Source organism: Pinus tabuliformis, chromosome 6 (genome assembly GCF_031772625.1).
Source record: "Pinus tabuliformis cultivar Carrire ecotype Pingquan chromosome 6, CPIR1, whole genome shotgun sequence".
Taxonomy (NCBI): Eukaryota; Viridiplantae; Streptophyta; class Pinopsida; order Pinales; family Pinaceae; genus Pinus; species Pinus tabuliformis.
In genome coordinates this window covers 959220921-959247750 of record NC_142292.1, presented here as the reverse complement: position 1 = coordinate 959247750, position 26830 = coordinate 959220921, and the positions used below count along the sequence as shown (strand labels likewise).

Below are 26830 nucleotides of genomic sequence, written 5' to 3'. Positions count from 1 at the left end.
ATGGGGTAGCTAGCTAGGTAACCTTTTGGGATGAAAGTGTGGCTGTTGAAAGCTTTAAGGGAATTGGTGGGGATAGGGTTGGGGAACCCAAAGTGAGCCAACATGAAGTCGACATTATGTAGGTAGAAGCACCTTCGTCAATGATAGTTCTATGTATACCTTTACCTTTTGAAAATATTTGCACCTGAAATGCAAGCTGGTGAGAAAGGGGAGGTTTAAACTTTTCCATGTCGAAAATTACAAGCATGGAATCCTGAGGGTTGATACCACCAATGGCCGAAAGCAGAGCTTTCCTTTGGGCTGGACATGTTTGTAATACTTCAAGTGCCGACATAGCCAACGAAACTTGCGCTAATTCTTCTACAATGTTGTATTTTTGGGTGGCACGCGTAGATGTATTGTGCATTGTGCGTCGAAGTGCCCCCTTAGGGGGGCAAATCACAAGGTCAACAACCGGCCTTTCAATATGAATATTGTTAGGCAACAGTGGGTTTTGACTTAAGGAGGGTTCATCTGCATGAGAGACTGGAGCTCCATAAGGTTTGGCTTTGGTTTGTAGATCTACCATTTCAAAGGTGTAAATGGTAGATGGTCCTTTACCAGCTGAAGAATGTTGTGAACTGCCATTTCCCCCTTGCAGGGGTTGGGGTTAGCTTGCAATAAGGTGTTGCTACTGCTGAGCAGGGAAAGGATTATTCAAGACAACAGGGGTCTTGCCAGTATCCTTTTTAGCAATGAAATCTGTGCACTCCTGAAGACGCAGGCAACGATAGGTCATGTGGTCTCCGACACAAATTTTTCAAGGGAATCTGGTGAGTTTATCCTTTCCATCGTCAGAGGACACAACTACCTTTTGCTTGGGGTTAGACTGCTTTGTTGAATTCTCTTCAGAAGGAGGCGTCTTTTTCTTATTCTTCTTGTTCTTACCACTAGGTTTTTGTGTAGACTACACAGAGTTGATCACCGTGGTAGGAAGAACAGTCGATTTGGTAGAGGGGTCCACTGACATCTAGGCAATGTGGCCGCTGAGTTGTTTTACAACAGCCCTAGAGGTTGCACCGATAATCCCATCAGCGTGCGCTCTGGGTTGCTGAGTAGCGGGAGCATTGGAGTTGTGAGGGGCATTGGGAATTACGTCATATAGAGTGCCAGACTGCGAATATATTAGATCCAAGTGCTGGGCACGATGAATGGATTGGTCTTCAGTGACCGCACCACCTAACGTGACATCCTTAGCAATTTGGGGGAGTAAAGACTTGCAGAACCAATCCACTAAGAGATATTTTGGGAGGGGAGCTTTGACTAACCTCTGACTATGTCTCCATTCATGTATATGATCAGATATGTGGGTAGCAGTATCCTAATGTAAGTGAGGAGTTCCGTCCCAGTTCCATAGTGGATGGGTAGCTGGAAGTGCTTTAAGAATTCCATTGCTAAAGCGCCAAAGGTATTGACTGACACGCATGGTAACTCTATGTACCACTTGGTTGTGTTGCCAGTAAGAGTGTGGGTAAAAAGAAGTAACCAGATACTATCATCCACCATGGAGTTAGAAACACATCATAGATGATAGGTGGTGATGTGTGTACCTGAATCCTCCCCTTGTTTCCCTTTGAACTTAGGGATGTCTGTTGGTATTTTATGCGGGATTGGCGGCCAAAGTAAGTTATGATAGATGGGGTCATTTGTAAGTTTGTACAAGTTGGGGATATCAAGCGTTGCCAAGAAAGGCAGAGTTTTTGATGCCCCCAAATTAGACCAAGGGGATGACATATGACTTGAGGATCCTTGCGGTCCTCCCATCATGTTGTTCCCAATATTATACATAGGTTGCGTGGTATATTAGGTGCCTTGGGGTATGGTATTGTAATGTGGATTTCCATAGGGATTGTTAGGTTGGGGGATAGAAGTGCCCCTAGGATAAGCAGTGCCCCCTTGACTCATTTGAGGTTGTGAATAGGGTGACCCCATGGATTGATTGGGACCTCCTTGAGGATTCCCGCTCACCATAGAACTAACCATAAGTCCTTGACTAACATAAGGAGTGTTCATGTCCATCAGTGACTGAGCATGCATGCCTGAAAAGGAGGAGGAATTGTTATGCTCCTGGCTGGTATATGCATATTGGGAGTACCCCCAGATACTTGAATTTGGAAGTTAGAACTAGACAATGGATGCCAACCATATTGTTGGTTGAAGGGACCCGTGATAACTATTATATATTGAGCATTATAATGAGCGCTATATGTAGCACTTGTTGAAGGTACAAGGTTTGACACTGAAGGGGCGGAACCTAGAATAGACTAGGTTCCACTTGTGGAGGGTTTCATGATAGGGGTTGAACCTGGGACAAATGGGATAGTAGGGTTCGCCATTAAAGGTGTGGTATTGACTATCGACTGGGGAAGTGGTGGGGGACCAAAAGTGTCCAAAAAGCCCCAGGACTTGTTGGTCATTGACGGGATGGGTGGAAGTGTTCCAACTGAAGACAAAGGAGGTACAGATGCAATGGGAACCAATAGTGGGCCCAACAGATTCGTGATTGGAGGGTTGTATGGAGGAAGAAATCCCACAGTAAAGAAATCCTTCGGTAAGCTTGAATCGTTGGATGTCCAAACTGATTCTGTGTGAGATCTCAGAGACTGATTTCTTGAAGATGGGGAATCTGGTTCATTGGATCTTGCCGGATCCTCCTCAGTGAGTGGGGGAAGTCCTAACAATCGTTTAGATTGACAACGAGGGTCGGATGTAGTCACAGTGACCGATAATTTTTATCAATAAATTTTACAGTGATGTTTATTAAAGTCTCAATGATAACACTCTGGCACCTAAAAAATAAAAAATACACTAAGTAAATCAATCAAAAAGTAGAGGGAAATGACCCTATCTGATAAGCACTGATCGCTAGAGATGAAACCCAGTATCACAATGAATAATAGAGAGAGCTAGCCAAATGTACAATTAAGGTTACTCTAGAGCTTTGCCTGAACCTTAAATTAAGGTGAGAAGTACTCTTGTGAAGATGAACACCCTCCCAAAAAATGAAGACAGAGTAGGTCCATTTGTGTTAGGTACCAAGGCAGCCCGCCCCAGTCACCTTGTGTTAGTCCCTAAAAGTATGGCCACTAAGGATACCTCAGATCACAGACACTATCGGGGGAGACATAGTCACAGATAGTACGTTGTGTGGGCAGGATACCTGAGTCCTCGACTTAGCTCCAATATCCCCGAAGGTATCCCCAATACACATAATACCCAAAGGAGATGTAAGCAAAGGTAGGTTGCCTTCACTTATAATCCGATGTTGTCTTATATTTAGCTTTGATTTTACTAGAGTGGTCTTGGTAGTATGAGTGCAAAAGGATTTCTCTCTTTAATAACACTAGTTTTGGTGTATGATCTTGGGCAGTTTACTCACACTGCCTAATGCAAGATCCTAGCCTAAACTATTGTGTGTTTACTCTAGAAAGAGTTTCTGATTGATTTTATTAGGTATATTTTAAGTGTACTTTGTTAGAGTCTTCGTTAGGGGTGTTGACGTATGATATTTTATGGGACTTTGACTCAAATCATGCAAAAACAATGCTTGTAAATTTTCAATTTTGATGAATAAGCTGCTTCTACAAAGGGAGAGTCCTTCATACATCAATATTCATTCCATGCATCCTATTCAGTACAACACTAGCATAATCGACAAAACTTTTCAATGGTCACTAATGTTAGCGCTTGAGATTTCACCCTAGGCTGAGGAAGGTAAACCTTCAAGGCAACATCAAACCATTACACCTCGTAGCTAGCCCTACGAGGAAGGAGAAGGCTCTCTCCGGTCAGACTCAAGGTATTTTCTCAATGGGGTGAGCTGACCAATTAGGATCAAAGATGTTAGGCTAGTAAACTGATAAGGAAGGTTGATTTGAAGTTTTTAATTAAATAATGGGGTTTTTCTGGGCTGCATGGGCAAAATCACAGCTTCAAACAGAGAAATATAATGAACAACACAGGTTGACGACTGAGGCAAGGTAGGCAAGGAATTTAGCATCAAATCTAGGTTTTAAATGGGATGGCAAGACTGGTGAGGAGCTAAGGAGGGCAAATAATACTTTGAATCCTCCTTAAACAGAAGAAAACATTGAACATGAGCAAATTTATAGGAGGAGCATACAATACTATGAATTCCTACCTAAACACTTCATTTGCTCAATTAGAAATGATCATGAGGTGAATGAAACATAACAGTTTTACATATGAGACAAAGAGAAAACTTATGCTAAATTAACATACCACATGAATCTCAGCAATCAGAGCTGTGGTTTTCTCATTAAAAATCTCTGTTACAAAACTGCACAATGAAGCTCCGTTTACTCCAGCTCTCAGCACTCAGAAAAGTCTCTCCTCTTCTTTACAAATCAAATTTTTATAAACTATCCTAAAACAAAATCAGATCGACCCACAATCTGGGCGCTGTTTGAACTGCAATTTACAATCATAGAAAGGAGCGTTACATTCTATCCTAAAATAATACAGCGTTCCTCTAAATCTGCTGATGATTTGGCTAATTACGAGGCATAACTGGTGCTCAGATCCCATTGAATAAAGTCTGGAAATAGGCATCGAATCCTATTCTGCTGTTCTGGCACCGTTTGAATGGCGGTCACAAAGCGTTCATTGCCTGTTGATTCCTTCTCTAATGATTTTCTTTTAATACATTAAATAAGTCTCTGTTGTAAAAGAAAACAAATCAACCCAAAAACTCCTGCGCTGTCTCACCTGAATTACATAAATAGAACATGTAATACTTTCCCCTCGAAAATATCTAACCAAAAAGCCTAACAATTGGAGCGCAGACTCTTATGCATCTGGTAACAGGTGTCTTTAGGTGACTTTGAAGTGAAAAGCAGGTGTCAAAGACGTGTGCCATATTTTTCCTTAGTTGAAACGAACACCTTAAATATTTCAACAACTGCCACGTGATGCCTGAGTTTCGTGTAAGCACCTTAATCACCAAAGAGATGGCATTTTCTGATCAAATCAAGCACAAAAATTTGTGCAATCAAGGTCCAATCTAAATTCAACAGGAAATACACACAATGGAGAGAGGGACCCCATGTTGAATAAACAGAATGTTGTATCTGGCATGTGTCTTGTGTCATTGCTTGGGTTTTCAAACTGGAAATTAAAAGAAAATCCTGAGTGCAAAACTATCTCATCGCTGGATCTCTGTATCTGAAAAATATATTTTCTATTCCTTCCATAACTTCCGGATATAAAGTTCTGGTTGTTGTGAAAGCAGAAATATTTTCCTTAAGCTGTTCCATGGATGTTGCACCAATAATTGTGCTTGTCACAAATGGGCGATCACGTGTGAAACCAAGTGCAATTTGAACTGGGGTAAGGCCATGTTGATGTGCCAATTGAATATACTTTTCAGTGGCGTCCTTAGCCAAAGAATTATTATAGCGACTAATGTATCCTGGAAAGAGATTAAACCGCCCTTTCTTCGATGCCACAGAATCAGGATTTGTATACTTCATACATACGAACATACATAAGAAGATATTGCAAATCTCAGCTTGTGCTAATGTTAAAGGTGAGGTCCCACTTATCATGGTCAAAGCTGGGTCAGTTTCATCCCATCAAGATCGTAGCTTTTGTTTGCAAAGCCACAAATCATGAAAATGCCAACCTTCTGCAGTGTACTGCCCAGATCGCTGTATCAATTGCACAAATTGCAGGCTTAATTTCTATCCTTTGCATGGAACAATAGACAAGAAAATCCCAAATATCTTAACTATTCTGAGTGATATCGCACAATTTAATAAGGGGAACAAAGTAAGACGTTTCATGAATCACTATTTAAAAGGAATCATTTTTATGACCAATTTTTATGGGACAGCGGCACTATCCTTCCTCCTGGGGTATCAGTGCAAGATATAATGTGAGTAAATGCAAAATTCATATGAAGATCTTGTCTATTTTCTGTGATTGACCTTGATAGACACCCATGCAGATGTCCATGTTTCAAACTAAGTGGTTCTCTTTTTCCTCTTGTATACGTTTGCTCAGAAGTATTGAGTTTGATTCCACCCTTCAATTTCGATCGATAGGAAAAACCCCTGTTCTTCATCAATTGTAAAATATATTTTGTCTCTACAATCTTCCCTGCAGATTCATAAAGATCGATAGCCATCATATAAATGTGCTTATCGGGTTCTATATAATCCTGCAGCTTTTCGAACAAGAGAATCCCTTCATGTGTGTGACCATTGTCACGGTATATCTTCAGCATTGTGCGGTGACAAGCCAAGTCACCCTTAAAGTTCTGCCTTCTCTATCTCCATGTATAACCTGGAAGCATCCTCAACCAAGCCAGCCTTTCCAAATGCAAAAAACCAAATGACTAAAATGGACAAGTCCCGGGGCCAGCCCTTGTCGATGCATTCTCTTGAGGAGGTCTTCTGCTTCTTGAAATCTTTGACAGTCTGTGTAAGCACAAATTAGTGAAAAGTAAGTATAGGAATCTGGAGAATGACCTGCATCCTGTATTTCAATGAAAACTTCCTCTGCTCTGGTATGCTGCCCTGACCTGGCATATGCATCGAGAAGGGTATTGTATGCTATCTTCCCAGGTTTTATACCCTCTTGCCGCATCCTATTGAACAACTGAACAGATTCACGGAAGAAACCAACTTTCCCGTAACAACTTATCATGTTGCTGTATGTCTTTTCATCTACTGAGAGGCCAGATTTCTGCAATGAATTGAATATCTGAACAACATTCTCTAATTCTATAGCCTTCCCATAGATACTGATCATTGTGTTATATGTCTGAAGCGAGGGAACAATACCAGCAACCTTCATATCATTATATAAATCGATGGCTTCCTTTGTTTTTCAAGGGTATATGAGGCTATGACTATTTGATCAAGATCTGGACCAAGGGTGCCACTGTAGAGAACCTCTGTGCCATGATAGTTGAAACCATATGAAGATAAAACTTGACCCAATTCATCAACAGTAGAGTCTGATGTATGCTTTGTTTTAATTGTGCTTGTGCAGGGATAGGAGCGTTGAAGTTTGCTGCTTCCTTTTGAAGAGCTGGAGCTGAAGCATGAATTACATAATCTAAAACCACACATTAATGATTTCTTCTTCAAAACAGGGTTTTGAAGAAGAATCAATCTCTGATATGAGACGGAGTCTAACATCGGCTCCATTTGGGATGGCAGCTGCAGCTTCCTGGAGGTGCCAAGAACCGCAGAACTTTGGGAGAGCAGACAGTGCCTCCATCCATTGGGCAATGGAGTCATCATCAACACAACTCTTGACTTATTTTTCAAACTGAAACTGAACTCAAACTACCTTCAAGCAAACTAAAACAAGATGCTGCCCTTATGGCCGCTTATTTACAAAACCTACTCTAATCTGCTGTACAAACAATAGATCAGGTAATGCTAAAATGCCAAATTAACCATTCAAGTAAACCTGAGAATGACGTAGCTTGAGAAAACTTCCACCAGGCCACAGATGCAGTTGCTGGCAGCCCTTCATGCACGTACTGAGCCTGGTCATGTACAAGGCAGTCTGCTCCATCAATCAAAGTGAAAAATGTGTCCATGTATGTTGCCACTGGATCGCGGAAACCGGACTCTGTTGGCTGTCCCAACTCTGCAATGCAAATTTCCAGCTGCACATTGTCAATGTATACATCTATAGGCAAGTCTGTTATTGCTTGTTGTGGAGGAAGGATTTCCAAGAACCTTTTAGGGTCTTGGAAATCATATGACTGAATCTGCTCATCGAGACACTGAATCTCGTTTTCAACTCTTTCAACAACCAACTCACAAAATCTAGTTTTGCCTTCAAGATGAAGCTTTGGAGATTTCAAACATTGAAGGAAAATACTGAAAAATTCTTCATTAATTTCAATATCTACTAACCACTCTCTAACTCCGTTTAGAGCTTCACAAAGTGCAGGGTCTGCCACATACCCTACCATTGCATGAACATATCAACAGGCACTGGAATGTCTGGATCGAGTTGGAGTCGCCAGGTGAATGGTTCAGCCTGCATATGTATCTGACTGCTGTCCACCATCAGCATCAGATCTGAAATTTGATTGCATGTACTGGGACGAGACAATCAACAAGTCGAATGTTCTCCCCAGTATGGTCGCCACTATGTTAGCGCTTGAGATTTCACCCTAGGCTGAGAAAGGTAAACCTTCAAGGCAACATCAAACCATTACACCTCGTAGCTAGCCCTACGAGGAAGGAGAAGGCTCTCTCCGGTCAGACTCAAGGTATTTTCTCAATGGGGTGAGCTGACCAATTAGGATCAAAGATGTTAGGCTAGTAAACTGATAAGGAAGGTTGATTTGAAGTTTTTAATTAAATAATGGGGTTTTTCTGGGCTGCATGGGCAAAATCACAGCTTCAAACAGAGAAATATAATGAACAACACAGGTTGACGACTGAGGCAAGGTAGGCAAGGAATTTAGCATCAAATCTAGGTTTTAAATGGGATGGCAAGACTGGTGAGGAGCTAAGGAGGGCAAATAATACTTTGAATCCTCCTTAAACAGAAGAAAACATTGAACATGAGCAAATTTATAGGAGGAGCATACAATACTATGAATTCCTACCTAAACACTTCATTTGCTCAATTAGAAATGATCATGAGGTGAATGAAACATAACAGTTTTACATATGAGACAAAGAGAAAACTTATGCTAAATTAACATACCACATGAATCTCAGCAATCAGAGCTGTGGCTTTCTCATTAAAAATCTCTGTTACAAAACTGCACAATGAAGCTCCGTTTACTCCAGCTCTCAGCACTCAGAAAAGTCTCTCCTCTTCTTTACAAATCAAATTTTTATAAACTATCCTAAAACAAAATCAGATCGACCCACAATCTGGGCGCTGTTTGAACTGCAATTTACAATCATAGAAAGGAGCGTTACATTCTATCCTAAAATAATACAGCGTTCCTCTAAATCTGCTGATGATTTGGCTAATTACGAGGCATAACTGGTGCTCAGATCCCATTGAATAAAGTCTGGAAATAGGCATCGAATCCTATTCTGCTGTTCTGGCACCGTTTGAATGGCGGTCACAAAGCGTTCATTGCCTGTTGATTCCTTCTCTAATGATTTTCTTTTAATACATTAAATAAGTCTCTGTTGTAAAAGAAAACAAATCAACCCAAAAACTCCTGCGCTGTCTCACCTGAATTACATAAATAGAACATGTAATACTTTCCCCTCGAAAATATCTAACCAAAAAGCCTAACAATTGGAGCGCAGACTCTTATGCATCTGGTAACAGGTGTCTTTAGGTGACTTTGAAGTGAAAAGCAGGTGTCAAAGACGTGTGCCATATTTTTCCTTAGTTGAAACGAACACCTTAAATATTTCAACAACTGCCACGTGATGCCTGAGTTTCGTGTAAGCACCTTAATCACCAAAGAGATGGCATTTTCTGATCAAATCAAGCACAAAAATTTGTGCAATCAAGGTCCAATCTAAATTCAACAGGAAATACACACAATGGAGAGAGGGACCCCATGTTGAATAAACAGAATGTTGTATCTGGCATGTGTCTTGTGTCATTGCTTGGGTTTTCAAACTGGAAATTAAAATAAAATCCTGAGTGCAAAACTATCTCATCGCTGGATCTCTGTATCTGAAAAATATATTTTCTATTCCTTCCATAACTTCTGGATATAAAGTTCTGGTTGTTGTGAAAGCAGAAATATTTTCCTTAAGCTGTTCCATGGATGTTGCACCAATAATTGTGCTTGTCACAAATGGGCGATCACGTGTGAAACCAAGTGCAATTTGAACTGGGGTAAGGCCATGTTGATGTGCCAATTGAATATACTTTTCAGTAGCTTCCTTAGCCAAAGAATTATTATAGCGACTCATGTATCCTGGAAAGAGATTAAACCGCCTTTTCTTCGACGCCACAGAATCAGGATTTGTATACTTCATACATACGAACATACATAAGAAGATATTGCAAATCTCAGCTTGTGCTAATGTTAAAGGTGAGGTCCCACTTATCATGGTCAAAGCTGGGTCAGTTTCATCCCATCAAGATCGTAGCTTTTGTTTGCAAAGCCACAAATCATGAAAATGCCAACCTTCTGCAGTGTACTGCCCAGATCGCTGTATCAATTGCACGAATTGCAGGCTTAATTTCTATCCTTTGCATGGAACAATAGACAAGAAAATCCCAAATATCTTAACTATTCTGAGTGATATCGCACAATTTAATAAGGGGAACAAAGTAAGACGTTTCATGAATCACTATTTAAAAGGAATCATTTTTATGACCAATTTTTATGGGACAACGGCACTATCCTTCCTCCTGGGGTATCAGTGCAAGATATAATGTGAGTAAATGCCAAATTCATATGAAGATCTTGTCTATTTTCTGTGATTGACCTTGATAGACACCCATGCAGATGTCCATGTTTCAAACTAAGTGGTTCTCTTTTTCCTCTTGTATACGTTTGCTCAGAAGTATTGAGTTTGATTCCACCCTTCAATTTCGATCGATAGGAAAAACCCCTGTTCTTCATCAATTGTAAAATATATTTTGTCTCTACAATCTTCCCTGCAGATTCATAAAGATCGATAGCCATCATATAAATGTGCTTATCGGGTTCTATATAATCCTGCAGCTTTTCGAACAAGAGAATCCCTTCATGTGTGTGACCATTGTCACGGTATATCTTCAGCATTGTGCGGTGACAAGCCAAGTCACCCTTAAGTTCTGCCTTCTCTATCTCCATGTATAACCTGGAAGCATCCTCAACCAAGCCAGCCTTTCCAAATGCAAAAAACCAAATGACTAAAATGGACAAGTCCCGGGGCCAGCCCTTGTCGATGCATTCTCTTGAGGAGGTCTTCTGCTTCTTGAAATCTTTGACAGTCTGTGTAAGCACAAATTAGTGAAAGGTAAGTATAGGAATCTGGAGAATGACCTGCATCCTGTATTTCAATGAAAACTTCCTCTGCTCTGGTATGCTGCCCTGACCTGGCATATGCATCGAGAAGGGTATTGTATGCTATCTTCCCAGGTTTTATACCCTCTTGCCGCATCCTATTGAACAACTGAACAGATTCACGGAAGAAACCAACTTTCCCGTAACAACTTATCATGTTGCTGTATGTCTTTTCATCTACTGAGAGGCCAGATTTCTGCAATGAATTGAATATCTGAACAACATTCTCTAATTCTATAGCCTTCCCATAGATACTGATCATTGTGTTATATGTCTGAAGCGAGGGAACAATACCAGCAACCTTCATATCATTATATAAATCGATGGCTTCCTTTGTTTTTCAAGGGTATATGAGGCTATGACTATTTGATCAAGATCTGGACCAAGGGTGCCACTGTAGAGAACCTCTGTGCCATGATAGTTGAAACCATATGAAGATAAAACTTGACCCAATTCATCAACAGTAGAGTCTGATGTATGCTTTGTTTTAATTGTGCTTGTGCAGGGATAGGAGCGTTGAAGTTTGCTGCTTCCTTTTGAAGAGCTGGAGCTGAAGCATGAATTACATAATCTAAAACCACACATTAATGATTTCTTCTTCAAAACAGGGTTTTGAAGAAGAATCAATCTCTGATATGAGACGGAGTCTAACATCGGCTCCATTTGGGATGGCAGCTGCAGCTTCCTGGAGGTGCCAAGAACCGCAGAACTTTGGGAGAGCAGACAGTGCCTCCATCCATTGGGCAATGGAGTCATCATCAACACAACTCTTGACTTATTTTTCAAACTGAAACTGAACTCAAACTACCTTCAAGCAAACTAAAACAAGATGCTGCCCTTATGGCCGCTTATTTACAAAACCTACTCTAATCTGCTGTACAAACAATAGATCAGGTAATGCTAAAATGCCAAATTAACCATTCAAGTAAACCTGAGAATGACGTAGCTCGAGAAAACTTCCACCAGGCCACAGATGCAGTTGCTGGCAGCCCTTCATGCACGTACTGAGCCTGGTCATGTACAAGGCAGTCTGCTCCATCAATCAAAGTGAAAAATGTGTCCATGTATGTTGCCACTGGATCGCGGAAACCGGACTCTGTTGGCTGTCCCAACTCTGCAATGCAAATTTCCAGCTGCACATTGTCAATGTATACATCTATAGGCAAATCTGTTATTGCTTGTTGTGGAGGAAGGATTTCCAAGAACCTTTTAGGGTCTTGGAAATCATATGACTGAATCTGCTCATCGAGACACTGAATCTCGTTTTCAACTCTTTCAACAACCAACTCACAAAATCTAGTTTTGCCTTCAAGATGAAGCTTTGGAGATTTCAAACATTGAAGGAAAATACTGAAAAATTCTTCATTAATTTCAATATCTACTAACCACTCTCTAACTCCGTTTAGAGCTTCACAAAGTGCAGGGTCTGCCACATACCCTACCATTGCATGAACATATCAACAGACACTGGAATGTCTGGATCGAGTTGGAGTCGCCAGGTGAATGGTTCAGCCTGCATATGTATATGACTGCTGTTCACCATCAGCATCAGATCTGAAATTTGATTGCATGTACTGGGACGAGACAATCAACAAGTCGAATGTTCTCCCCAGTATGGTCGCCACTATGTTAGCGCTTGAGATTTCACCCTAGGCTGAGGAAGGTAAACCTTCAAGGCAACATCAAACCATTACACCTCGTAGCTAGCCCTACGAGGAAGGAGAAGGCTCTCTCCGGTCAGACTCAAGGTATTTTCTCAATGGGGTGAGCTGACCAATTAGGATCAAAGATGTTAGGCTAGTAAACTGATAAGGAAGGTTGATTTGAAGTTTTTAATTAAATAATGGGGTTTTTCTGGGCTGCATGGGCAAAATCACAGCTTCAAACAGAGAAATATAATGAACAACACAGGTTGACGACTGAGGCAAGGTAGGCAAGGAATTTAGCATCAAATCTAGGTTTTAAATGGGATGGCAAGACTGGTGAGGAGCTAAGGAGGGCAAATAATACTTTGAATCCTCCTTAAACAGAAGAAAACATTGAACATGAGCAAATTTATAGGAGGAGCATACAATACTATGAATTCCTACCTAAACACTTCATTTGCTCAATTAGAAATGATCATGAGGTGAATGAAACATAACAGTTTTACATATGAGACAAAGAGAAAACTTATGCTAAATTAACATACCACATGAATCTCAGCAATCAGAGCTGTGGTTTTCTCATTAAAAATCTCTGTTACAAAACTGCACAATGAAGCTCCGTTTACTCCAGCTCTCAGCACTCAGAAAAATCTCTCCTCTTCTTTACAAATCAAATTTTTATAAACTATCCTAAAACAAAATCAGATCGACCCACAATCTGGGCGCTGTTTGAACTGCAATTTACAATCATAGAAAGGAGCGTTACATTCTATCCTAAAATAATACAGCGTTCCTCTAAATCTGCTGATGATTTGGCTAATTACGAGGCATAACTGGTGCTCAGATCCCATTGAATAAAGTCTGGAAATAGGCATCGAATCCTATTCTGCTGTTCTGGCACCGTTTGAATGGCGGTCACAAAGCGTTCATTGCCTGTTGATTCCTTCTCTAATGATTTTCTTTTAATACATTAAATAAGTCTCTGTTGTAAAAGAAAACAAATCAACCCAAAAACTCCTGCGCTGTCTCACCTGAATTACATAAATAGAACATGTAATACTTTCCCCTCGAAAATCTCTAACCAAAAAGCCTAACAATTGGAGCGCAGACTCTTATGCATCTGGTAACAGGTGTCTTCAGGTGACTTTGAAGTGAAAAGCAGGTGTCAAAGACGTGCGCCATATTTTTCCTTAGTTGAAACGAACACCTTAAATATTGCAACAACTGCCACGTGATGCCTGAGTTTCGTGTAAGCACCTTAATCACCAAAGAGATGGCATTTTCTGATCAAATCAAGCACAGAAATTTGCGCAATCAAGGTCCAATCTAAATTCAACAGGAAATACACACAATGGAGAGAGGGACCCCATGTTGAATAAACAGAATGTTGTATCTGGCATGTGTTTTGTGTCATTGCTTGGGTTTTCAAACTGGAAATTAAAAGAAAATCCTGAGTGCAAAACTATCTCATCGCTGGATCTCTGTATCTGAAAAATATATTTTCTATTCCTTCCATAACTTCTGGATATAAAGTTCTGGTTGTTGTGAAAGCAGAAATATTTTCCTTAAGCTGTTCCATGGATGTTGCACCAATAATTGTGCTTGTCACAAATGGGCGATCACGTGTGAAACCAAGTGCAATTTGAACTGGGGTAAGGCCATGTTGATGTGCCAATTGAATATACTTTTCAGTAGCTTCCTTAGCCAAAGAATTATTATAGCGACTCATGTACCCTGGAAAGAGATTAAACCGCCTTTTCTTCGACGCCACAGAATCAGGATTTGTATACTTCATACATACGAACATACATAAGAAGATATTGCAAATCTCATCTTGTGCTAATGTTAAAGGTGAGGTCCCACTTATCATGGTCAAAGCTGGGTCAGTTTCATCCCATCAAGATCGTAGCTTTTGTTTGCAAAGCCACAAATCATGAAAATGCAAACCTTCTGCAGTGTACTGCCCAGATCGCTGTATCAATTGCACGAATTGCAGGCTTAATTTCTATCCTTTGCATGGAACAGTAGACAAGAAAATCCCAAATATCTTAACTATTTTGAGTGATATCGCACAATTTAATAAGGGGAACAAAGTAAGACGTTTCATGAATCACTATTTAAAAGGAATCATTTTTATGACCAATTTTTATGGGACAACAGCACTATCCTTCCTCCTGGGGTATCAGTGCAAGATATAATGTGAGTAAATGCCAAATTCATATGAAGATCTTGTCTATTTTCTGTGATTGACCTTGATAGACACCCATGCAGATGTCCATGTTTCAAACTAAGTGGTTCTCTTTTGCCTCTTGTATACGTTTGCTCAGAAGTATTGAGTTTGATTCCACCCTTCAATTTCGATCGATAGGAAAAACCCCTGTTCTTCATCAATTGTAAAATATATTTTGTCTCTACAATCTTCCCCGCAGATTCATAAAGATCGATAGCCATCATATAAATGTGCTTATCGGGTTCTATATAATCCTGCAGCTTTTCGAACAAGAGAATCCCTTCATGTGTGTGACCATTGTCACGGTATATCTTCAACATTGTGCGGTGACAAGCCAAGTCACCCTTAAGTTCTGTTGAAATCGTAATTTCAACGCAGCTGCCAGAAACCGGTCAACAAACTCGCCGGAGAGCTCTCGGGTCACATTCCGGTAGAAGGGATTTTCCGATGATTGAACCCGAGAAATTTTAGAGCTGACACGTGGTTCAGCCCTGACGTAACGCAACGTCATTTTCTCGGGCGTTAAAGTTGGGCAGCAAACTGGGTTCCGATATTTTTGTGAGCCGTCCGATGGGGCTCTTCGTTCTCCGCCATCGATCTCCGAAGATGCAGTCAGCCCACATCAAATCAATGTTTGCGTGGCGTGTGAGGGTTCCTGTTGACCGCCGAGAAGGGAATTAAATGCTTTTAATGACTTTCGTAGTTTTTGGTAGAGGCTTTAATTTTGGATATGGGCTTGTGTCCCATATGATATACGTCACATTCTTTTTGTATGTTTTTATATATATATGTTGTCATAAAAAGTCTATGATAGAGAGTCTTTAGAGTGTGCGTGCTGTAGTCTTTATTTAGGTGTGCCCGTGAGCAAAAAAAAAAAAGGTTAAGTCATGTTTTTTTTTTGTTGTGATGTAGTGTGGCTGCGGCAGTGTATAGTCGTGTGCGTTTTTTTGGGTGATGGGTATTGTGCCTGCGCACAATTTTTTTAAGTAATGGTGTTATGTGATGGCTGTGCACAGTAGTGCGATTTTGGTAAATGCACAACAGTGCGATAAAACAAAAACAGGGATGTAATAGTTTTTGTGGCCATTGTAAAACAGAGGTGCATTGTAATGGTGTTGACCCTGTGCACATTTTTTTTGTTCATGGAAATGTATTGAACGCACAACAGTGCGAAAAGAATTTTGAAGAACAGAGGGTTGTTTTGTAATATCCACAGCAGTGGAAAATTTGTGAGAGCAGCAGAGTTTTTTTTGATTCCCTCTTTGTACAGAGGAAGAAATATGTAACAGAGTTTCGTTTTTTTTAAAATTAATAGAAATGTGTTGTGGCTGTGTAATAGACTGTTGAGTCATTTTGTTTTTAAGAGGTTCCCTGTGCAAAGATCCTGGAACAAAGGAAACAGAGCATTCCTCTGTTGTGTTTATATGTTTGGTTTTGGTATTTCCCCATTGAAAAATACCCAACAGTGGTATCAGAGCTGGTCCAGGCTCTTTGATGGTGACAGAGCAAGTCCAGGCTCTTTGAAGACTCAAAGAAGCTGAAGGAAGGTGTGGTTGCAGCAGTCAAAGAAGACTCAGCCAAAAGAGTTAAGGTATTTTTCAAAGCTTTCCTTTCTGTTACTGTGAAAGGAACAGTCAGTGATTTAAAGAAAACACAGTCAAGTATTTAAAGCCTAGATAAGAATGGCAAGGTCAAAGAAGAAAACCTCCAAGCTTGCTAAAAATGTGTCTCCTTCCTCTACTAAACTAGAAGGCAATCCATTAGAATACATTCTATTTGAAACCCCAAAGTTTGATGGAAACTTTGATGTATGGGAAATAATGATGAGGGCTTTCCTAATGTCTGAGGGGATTGAAGTCTGGGAGTCAGTGATTGATGACAGCAAGATGGATAAAGAATCCATGGAGTATGATGCACAAGCAGCAAAACTAATCTTGGATGGACTCCCTGATTCTGTGAAGAGGAATCTAGGAAAATATACATCAGCAAAGGATATATGGGACAGACTGCATGACCTTCATGCAAAGGGAGCACTGACCATGACAATGAGTCAAGAAGAACCCATCATAGAAGCTGAGAATGAAAAGCTTGACCTCATCAAGCTTCAAGTAAAAGAAAGAGATGAAGAGCTTGCTAAGCTCAAGAAGGAGCTTGATCAATGCAAGAAGAAACATCATGAAGAAGTCATATCCATGACAAATCAGCTGAATAGTGCAAAGAAGCAGGCAGATGTCTTGACAAGTCAACTTGAAGAAAGACACAAGAGAGTGAATAAGCTTGTGGAAGAGATTGGACAGTACAAGGTAGAGGTCTCCTCCCTTAAGTCCGAACTACAAGAAGCCAAGAAGCAGGCACAAGGAGCTGAAAAGAAAATGGAGAGCAGTCAAGCAGAAATCTCCAAAATGAAGACTGATATTATCTCCTTCAAAGTAGTAGCAGCTGAAGCTACTCGTAGCAAGGAAGAAACTGAGGGACAACTAGCAAAGAAAAATAATGAATGTGAAAAGTTAGAAGAAGAGATTGTCCTCCTCAGGAAGAAGGTTGAAGGGATGAACAAGATCATGAAGAGCTCTCAAGCTTTGGATGACATGCTCAGCTATCACAGATCTCCATTTGATAAATCAGGACTTGGGTATGTAGGTGAACCTTCAAACAAAGATGAAGATGCTTTAAGCAAAGGAGATGTGAAGAAGCCAGAAAGAAGTTGTGAAGCTCCTAGTTCCAGCAAAGGCAAGGAGAAAAATGAAGGCTGCAATAGAAGAAATCCTATTCCAAGTAGAAAACCAGCTCGAAGAAGAAATGTAGCTGATGTCAAAGAGGCAAGAGGCAATGGTGATCATCAAAGGATCTCAAGGCAGCAAGGCTTCAGAAGTACATCAAGGAAACCTCCATCTCCCAGGTACCAAAGTTCATTTTATGGTTATTGTTATGCTTGCTCAAACTTTGGTCATAAGGCAAAAGACTGTAGAGCATTTCATGGAGATAGATGTTGTGGTCCCTGACAATCTCCAAGAAATAATTTCACAAGAAGAAATCATGAATTCTTATTCATGAAAGAAGTTGAATGCTTCAAGTGTCATAACATTGGGCATATGGCACGTGACTGTAACTTAACATGGGCTCCTATGCAAGCTAGACCCATGCAAAAGAAGAAAGTTACACAAGTATGGAGAAGAAAAGAAATACAGTGTGAAAGCCCCTTAAGCAACGCAGCTGATCTAAGTTTGTTTTGAGAAGAGTCTGCCAAAAGAAGACAAGCATACACTAAAGGGGAGCTTTAATTTTTTTTTTGTTTGCTGAACTGTATTAACAGTCATTTGTTGATGGAGGATGTATTGCAGTGCAGCAGTTGCAAATGAAATCTTTGTTAATCCCTCTGAAGGGTAATATGCAGCAGTGATGAAATCAGCAATGTTTTTGCTTTGTTTTTATGCAATATGCACAGAAATGCATAAAGAAGAAAAGATGGCAGCGCTGAAATGTAAAGAGCAGCAGCGAGATAAGAGAAAAATGCAAAGCATGGAGACCCTCACAGCAGTGGGAAGATAGAACATAAAACAACAGTTTGGAATTTTTTTTGGAGCACATGGATTAGAATGAACAACAGTTTTGAATTTTTGCATGGCAATGGAAGGTAGTTTCCTTCTATGTAATGTGAGAGAATACACTCACAACAGAGTGAGTGTAATGCACAACAGATGAAATGTTTTGTATTGGGAATGAAAATGCAAAGCAGTGAGAAGAAGATGAGAAGAAGGCAAAACGCAGCAGAGCATAAATGCCCAGTGGCTGAGAATGCAATGAAATTTTTCACACAGCAGTGAAAAATGTAATCTTTTTTGTATACAATGCAACATGCAAAGAAATGCATAAAGAAAAACAGGGACAACAGATTTTTAATGCACATGGGTGAATGATAATGTGTGGCAGCAGAAAAATGAAAGGAATTGCACAGCAGTGCATTATGAAAATAAAAAAAATGAAGATGAAGATTGTGTGAAGCAAGGGTGTAAAAAGAAAAGGCAGCAGCCTGTGTTATTTTTTTGTGGAGAATGAAGTGCCAAGAGTATGGGCACACAGCAGTATGATGAAACAAGAGGCAGCGACAGTGCAAATTGCAGAGGCAACGCAGCAGCAAATAAAAACCCAGGGATGACAGTCTATGGTTATGGGTATGGACAGCAGTGAATATGAAAAATGCTGCAGCAAGAAGTTATGGACAACAACATGATAGCAAGAAGGAGAAGCACACAGCAATGCAAATAAGAAAATGCAGTAGCATGAAGTATTTGTTGAAGAAATGAAAGGTAATGAACAGCAGCAGATGTAAAAGAAATTTTTCCTTTACAACAGTGAGTGTAAGAAATGTTTACACACAGCAGTGTAAATTTGTAAGTTGGAACAGTGTAATTGTTCCAGAAAAAACAGAGTATTATGTCTTTGAAGAATGCACAGCAATGCAGAGTTTGCAAAGAAATGTAAGTGAAGTGCAGCAACACAACAACAGGTGTAGACACAGCAGTGTGAGGTAGACACAGTAAAGAAGATGGCACAACAGTGCAGCAGAGAATATGCATCAGCATAAGAGAACATTGTAATGAGTTTGCACACACAACAGTGCAATGATTGTTTGTTTTTGAAACTGCATGCAAAGCAGTGTCTGTTTGTAATCCCTCTGTTAATGAGGAAGGTGCTTTTCAGCACAGTAATTTGGTGAAATCCCTCTATCAAGAGGATGATGCTTTTCAGCATAGTTTCAGGTTAATCCCTCTATTAAGAGGAAGACAACTTTGTTTGTTTATGAACTGCATCAGAAGCAGTTGGTGAATCCCTCTATGTGAGGAAGATGTTATTGTAACAGCAGTTGGTGAATCCCTCTATGTGAGGAAGTGTTTGGGTAAGATTGAATGCCCAGCTGTTGAAATTAAAGGGGAGTGTTGAAATCGTAATTTCAACGGAGCTGCCAGAAACCGGTCAACAAACTCGCCGGAGAGCTCTCGGGTCACATTCCGGCAGAAGGGATTTTCCGATGATCGAACCCGAGAAATTTTAGAGCTGACACGTGGTTCAGCCCTGACGTAACGCAATGTCATTTTCTCGGGAGTTAAAGTTGGGCAGCAAACTGGGTTCCGATATTTTTGTGAGCCGTCCGATGGGGCTCTTCGTTCTCCGCCGTCGATCTCCGAAGATGCAGTCAGCCCATATCAAATCAATGTTTGCGTGGCGTGTGAGGGTTCCTGTTGACCGCCGAGAAGGGAATTAAATGCTTTTAATGACTTTCGTAGTTTTTGGCAGAGGCTTTAATTTTGGATATGGGCTTGTGTCCCATATGATATACGTCACATTCTTTTTGTATGTTTTTATATATATATGTTGTCATAAAAAGTCTATGATAGAGAGTCTTTAGAGTGTGCGTGCTGTAGTCTTTATTTAGGTGTGCCCGTGAGCAAAAAAAAAAAAGGTTAAGTCATGTTTTTTTTGTTGTTGTGATGTAGTGTGGCTGCGGCAGTGTATAGTCGTGTGCGTTTTTTTGGGTGATGGGTATTGTGCCTGCGCACAATTTTTTTAAGTAATGGTGTTATGTGATGGCTGCGCACAGTAGTGCAATTTTGGTAAATGCACAGCAGTGCGATAAAACAAAAACAGGGATGTAATAGTTTTTGTGGCCATTGTAAAACAGAGGTGCATTGTAATGGTGTTGACCCTGTGCACGTTTTTTTTGTTCATGGAAATGTATTGAACGCACAGCAGTGCGAAAAGAATTTTGAAGAACAGAGGGTTGTTTTGTAATATCCACAGCAGTGGAAAATCTGTGAGAGCAGCAGAGTTTTTTTTGATTCCCTCTTTGTACAGAGGAAGAAATATGTAACAGAGTTTCGTTTTTTTTAAAATTAATAGAAATGTGTTGTGGCTGTGTAATAGACTGTTGAGTCATTTTGTTTTTAAGAGGTTCCCTGTGCAAAGATCCTGGAACAAAGGAAACAGAGCATTCCTCTGTTGTGTTTATATGTTTGGTTTTGGTATTTCCCCATTGAAAAATACCCAACAAGTTCTGCCTTCTCTATCTCCATGTATAACCTGGAAGCATCCTCAACCAAGCCAGCCTTTCCAAATGCAAAAAACCAAATGACTAAAATGGACAAGTCCTGGGGCCAGCCCTTGTCGATGCATTCTCTTGAGGAGGTCTTCTGCTTCTTGAAATCTTTGACAGTCTGTGTAAGCACAAATTAGTGAAAGGTAAGTATAGGAATCTGGAGAATGACCTGCATCCTGTATTTCAATGAAAACTTCCTCTGCTCTGGTATGCTGCCCTGACCTGGCATATGCATCGAGAAGGGTATTGTATGCTATCTTCCCAGGTTTTATACCCTCTTGCCGCATCCTATTGAACAACTCAGCAGATTCACGGAAGAAACCAGCTTTCCCGTAACAACTTATCATGTTGCTGTATGTCTTTTCATCTACTGAGAGGCCAGATTTCTACAATGAATTGAATATCTGAACAACATTCTCTAATACTCTAGCCTTCCCATAGATACTGATCATTTTGTTATATGTCTGAAGCGAGGGAACAATACCAACAACCTTCATATCATTATATAAATCGATGACTTCCTTTATTTTTCAAGGGTATATGAGGCTATGACTATTTGATCAAGATCTGGACCAAGGGTGCCACTGTAGAGAACCTCTGTGCCATGATAGTTGAAACCATATGAAGATAAAACTTGACCCAATTCATCAACAGTAGAGTCTGATGTATGCTTTGTTTTAATTGTGCTTGTGCAGGGATAGGAGCGTTGAAGTTTGCTGCTTCCTTTTGAAGAGCTGGAGCTGAAGCATGAATTACATAATCTAAAACCACACATTAATGATTTCTTCTTCAAAACAGGGTTTTGAAGAAGAATCAATCTCTGATATGAGATGGAGTCTAACAACTAACAACTACTAAAACTAAATAATGTAGATCTAACAAGCTAAGTGGAAAACAATAAAAAATTTTGATATTTTCTTTTATGAAAATAAAAACTTAAGAAGGAAAGCTATTTTCTTAAAAAAATTTTTTTTAGGACATAGATCAGTCAAACAAAACACAACTACAGATCCCTTATCATTCTAGAAGCAAGTTTCCCAACTCTTTGAGGTCATAGACACCGTTGTTTATCAAAAAATGGGTGACTAACGCTCTGTGCTAGAGGCCACAAAGAGTTACTGGTGGCACTAACGCTCTGGTTGTGAAGCCACAATGCTTTATAAAGCTCTGTTTACACTGGTAACCTGCGTTAGTGAGGAAAAACACTTCAAAAAAGTGTTGTGGGGATCAGATCCAAGGCTGAGCAATGAAAGAAGAGTGTTGCAAGGTCCTGAGTGGTTAGAAAAAGAATGAAGAAGTACAAGAAGGTCTAGAAGAAGGAGAGATCTAGGAACTTTTTGTGAAAACTGGGAACTAAAGTGTAGTCCCCAGTGGAGTCACCAATTATGCTATAGGGATTAATGCACAGTGTATGGAAGATGAAGGAACGCTCAAGGGTCTTCCTGGGACCCTTGGAAGACTGTAATATTATCTGAAGCTGTCACAAAGATACATGCATGTTCATGTCCAACAACTAACTATCAAAGAAAAATAGATTCATTACCTTGAGCCTTCGTGTAGAGTTGCTGGAGAGTGCAATGCAACTAGGAAGAAGTCCCTTGATCCGGCTCTAGATCAAGTCCTGCACATAGAAAACACAAGTGTAATCACAACATAAAACCTTGATAATCAATGCATAAACGTACAAAAGACATCTAGTTGCACATAACTAAGCCACTCATCCCAAAAGGCATTGAGTAAACATATATATGAATTATAGTACCAACATCACAGAGTGGACGGTACAACTATAGTTCTATATTCATGTCAAATGAGTGATTACAAGCATCGGTTGCATCAACCTACCCTTACCCCTCGAGCTCCTCTCTCTCTCTCTCTCTCTCTTCTTACCAACTTCTTATACTTAAGTCTAAGACTCTACTCGATAATCAAGTAAGCTACCCTTTCAAATTATTTGACCCCTTTCACAATAACCCTAGCTCTGCTTATGTAGCATGTGAGGTTAGGGTTGCCAAGTTTCTCCATGAATTTCTTCAGTAAAAGTAATGATGTTTCCATTCTTTTGAGCTCTTTCCCATTTTCATACTCCATTAAGATTAGTAATCCCCCAAATAGGTCGAACTTTGATGTTTCCTTGCTTTTCTAAGTTGGTTTAGGAGAGAATATAGGGATATTTCTTAGTCAATCTGCTCCTTTGACCCTTAGATCCTCATTAGGGTTTACTAACGCTATTCTCGAGGTAACAAGTACAGTTACTTGGGTCACTAATGCACCCTTAGTCTTGCTGAGAAACTTTATAAAGCATGTTGCTAGTGTATAGGCAGCGTTAGCTTGAAAACAAGGCTTGTGAACTTGGTCATTACTTTAGTCATCATGTCTTTCCCCTTTGAGCTGACGAGGAGGTCATTTTACTGTATAAAAACAGGGGGAAAAAGGGGAACACTTGATGGGAAAACATTGTTAAGAAAAGCACACCATTTTCTAGTAATGCCAAAGGGGGAGATTGTTGGATAAGGTTGTCATCAATGTCAATATGTTGTCAAGCCCTAGCATTATTGAAGCAAGATCTTGTTCAAGAAAGTCCTAGGTGTACATGTTGCTAGTGATAAAAATCTAAGTGCATGGTTGAAGCCCTAGTAGTATATCCAATGAGGAACTTCAAGAAAAATGGCATGACATATCCTTGTTGTATAAGTTCTTCAAGTAAGAAACCAAATGAGATCAAGTGTAACTGAATTGAAACATTAGTAAAGTTGAGCCTACTAAAATTGGAAAGAAAACTAGATGTTGCAAATGAGGAAACAACACCATAAACATTGAAACTGAAAGGCACAAAATATTTTTCTGCATATTAGTGTGACTACAACCAACATGCTATTGGTGAAACAAACATTTGCTGCAAAGGGAGTTCCAACTACATAGTTTGATATTGTCCTCCATGGCGAAAATAAACAATAATGACATCCTGAGTAATCCTGTTATAAGAATTCATCATATTGGTTACTTGTTTTGTGAGCTTTACTTTCCATCTGGGAAAATGATGAAGCTATCAAAGAGCTAATGACAAGGTTTTCTGAGGAGAAGTTTGTGTGCTGATAATGTTATTTTTGTAGTGAAGGGTTTCCAAAATGTTTCCACAACACCGTGGAGAGAAAAAGAAAAAACATAGCAACGTGTCAACGAAATTAAGTACTAAATTTAGAAAACAAAATTTTATAGAGCTTCAAAATTACAAAGCTCTTACATCAACAAACTTGATCAAACACAAAAAATATATTAAAAATGCCCATGCACAGGTCAACTCAAATGGTCATGTCGGGCCTCTATATTTAAAGACACAATTGTTCAAGGTGAAAAGAAGTATAAATATAAGGTTGGAATCTTCCAATCATTCACCAATTTTGTCAAGAACAGAGATAAGATTCATATACAAAGAGAAAATAAAAAGGAGAGAAGATAAGGAGGAGGCAAAGGAGGACAAAATGTAGAGAAGTTTCTATTTGGAAAATCTTGTTTTATTTTTCTATGTTTGGATTTTGGATATCTCTCTGTCTAATAAAAGGTTACTCGTCTCCCTTATCCTTGGTTCAGTTTGGTTTAGACCTCAAGATTAGCTCAAATATGAAACATTTTATGCAAACTCTTGGATCTGTAACTTTTACCTATAAATGAACATTCGATCCTGTGGACAGACCTCAGATATAAATAAAAAGGCTTCGGATCTATGGATATTTTCAAGGATTTTTAGACGTGTGGCTTTTGCAAAAAAATTTGGACTTGTGCCTAATACCTTGGACCTATAGCAGCTAAAAATTGTGGAATTTTTATCTTGTAGCTCAGACTTGTGACATCAATTTCGAACCTGTGACATCAATTTCAAAGCTATGACATCTATTTTAGAACTGTGACAACTATTTAGATCTATGTCAACTTGTGAGTAAACCTTTGAGGGCTCAGATCTGTGGCATAGAGCTATGCAATGTGGTATCAATAAGCACACACCTTCAAACTTGTACTTGAACTGTTGAGAACTTTTGGGAGCTCGAACCTATGCTATAAAATCTTAGAATTTGACAAGATATCTAATATCTGTGTGTAAATTCTTGAACCATTGTGGACTTGTGTGAAGAAAATATTGAATTTTTTACAAGCTTGAGGACTTGTGTGAAGAATTGTGTGAAGACAATCTTAAGATTGGACTTGTGCTTATTTGGTGGGAAAAATCCTAGTAGTTCAGACCTGTGAAAAACGTGTTACCTATGGCACTTAATAATTTGGACTTGTGACAGTGAATCTTGTGCCACATCATTGGAAGTTTTAGCATCATTTGAGGGTAGTCCATTGGGAATTGTTTTGGAGCAGCTTAGTGACAGATTTGAAGACTTGACACAATGTATTGACATCACTTTAAGGAAGACCATTAAACTTCCTTGTGACACCATTGAATAGAGTATAAAAAAATAGAGTTGTTTTGGAAGATTACATTGAAGAAGTTGTTGGAGCCCTTATTATCTATTGTAGCAGCTTGAAAAGAACTTGTAGTATAGACCTTGAACACATTTTGGAGTATTGAAGTCTTGTTCAAACATATTGGATCCTCTTTGACAAATTTAAACTTTACCATTTTCCTTGATGACTTGGTGGAATATTGTTGGAGATTAGATGAAGCATTGTGAAGACTTGTTGAAGGAAATTATAGAGGATATGCTGTTAAGACCTATTGAAGACACCTTTGGAGTAGAATTGTTGAATCCGTATTGGAGTAGCCCTGGAGAGGATTGCTTGTGAAAACATGAATACTCTTGGAGACACATAATAGGGTTGTTGGAGTTAACCTTGATGTACTAGCCCTTGAAGTATTTTTGAGACCTTTTTGTAGAATTTGTTGAAGCAAGTCTCTGAGTTGTTTCTAAGACTTGTTGAAGAAGATGTTGGAAGTACTAAAGTAGTACTATAACCATTTTGAAGAATTGAATCAGAGGGTTGGAGCCCCCACATAAGGTTTGAGTCTTGTGGAAAACCAGGTTCGAGCTTGAATTGTTAAGAGGATTGTAGTCTCCAAGTAGATCAAGTTGGAGCTTAGTATGGTACAAGTTGGAGCTTGGTTTTAAATTGATGATTGGAGTCTTCGTCTAGGGTTGGAGCCTTGAAGGAATTCTAAGTATGATTGTATAAATTATTGTTGTAAAAAGGGATTGGAGTTGTCATTATACTCGTTAATAAAAATTATTCTTTTGTTGTACATTTTGTGTTCTGGTTTTACTAAGTGATCTTAACTGGCATAAAATAACAATTGTAAAAGAAATATTGATTCACCACCCTTCTCAGAATTTTCAACGATACACACCAAATGGTAACAATTTGAGATTTTCCATTTTTGTTATCACATTTAATTCAATTGGGCAAGTCTTCACCCAATATTCGACCTCTTCTTTGTTCGCATGGCTAATTGAACTAGCCAAGATTCCTCATGTGGATGTTGGTTCAATTGACATCATCTCACAAGCTCAAGTCTAACATAACTATATTTATAACTAGGGTTAATCAAAGCATAAATGGCTTGATTTCAAATCTTACCTTCCATCTCAATTGTGGAAGATTGATAATCTACTTACTGATTGTCTAGTGCCGCGTAGATCCTGGGCATACCACATGCCACATCTTCCACAATCTCTACTTCCTCTGCATTGTATAGTTTTGGGCTAGTGTGCTTGCATGGTGGGAAATTTAATTCAATTGGGCAAGCCTTCACCCAATATTCATCCTCTTCTTTGTTCCCATGGCTAATTGAACTATCCATGATTCTAGTGCTGTGTAGATCTTAGGCATACCACATGCCACATCTTCCA

General features: G+C 39.5%; 1 pseudogene; it reads right to left on the bottom strand.

Moving 5' to 3' along the window:
• Positions 1-5198: 5198 nt before the first annotated feature.
• Positions 5199-21478, bottom strand: LOC149262131 (uncharacterized; annotated as a pseudogene).
• Between the last annotated feature and the right edge of the window lie 5352 nt (positions 21479-26830).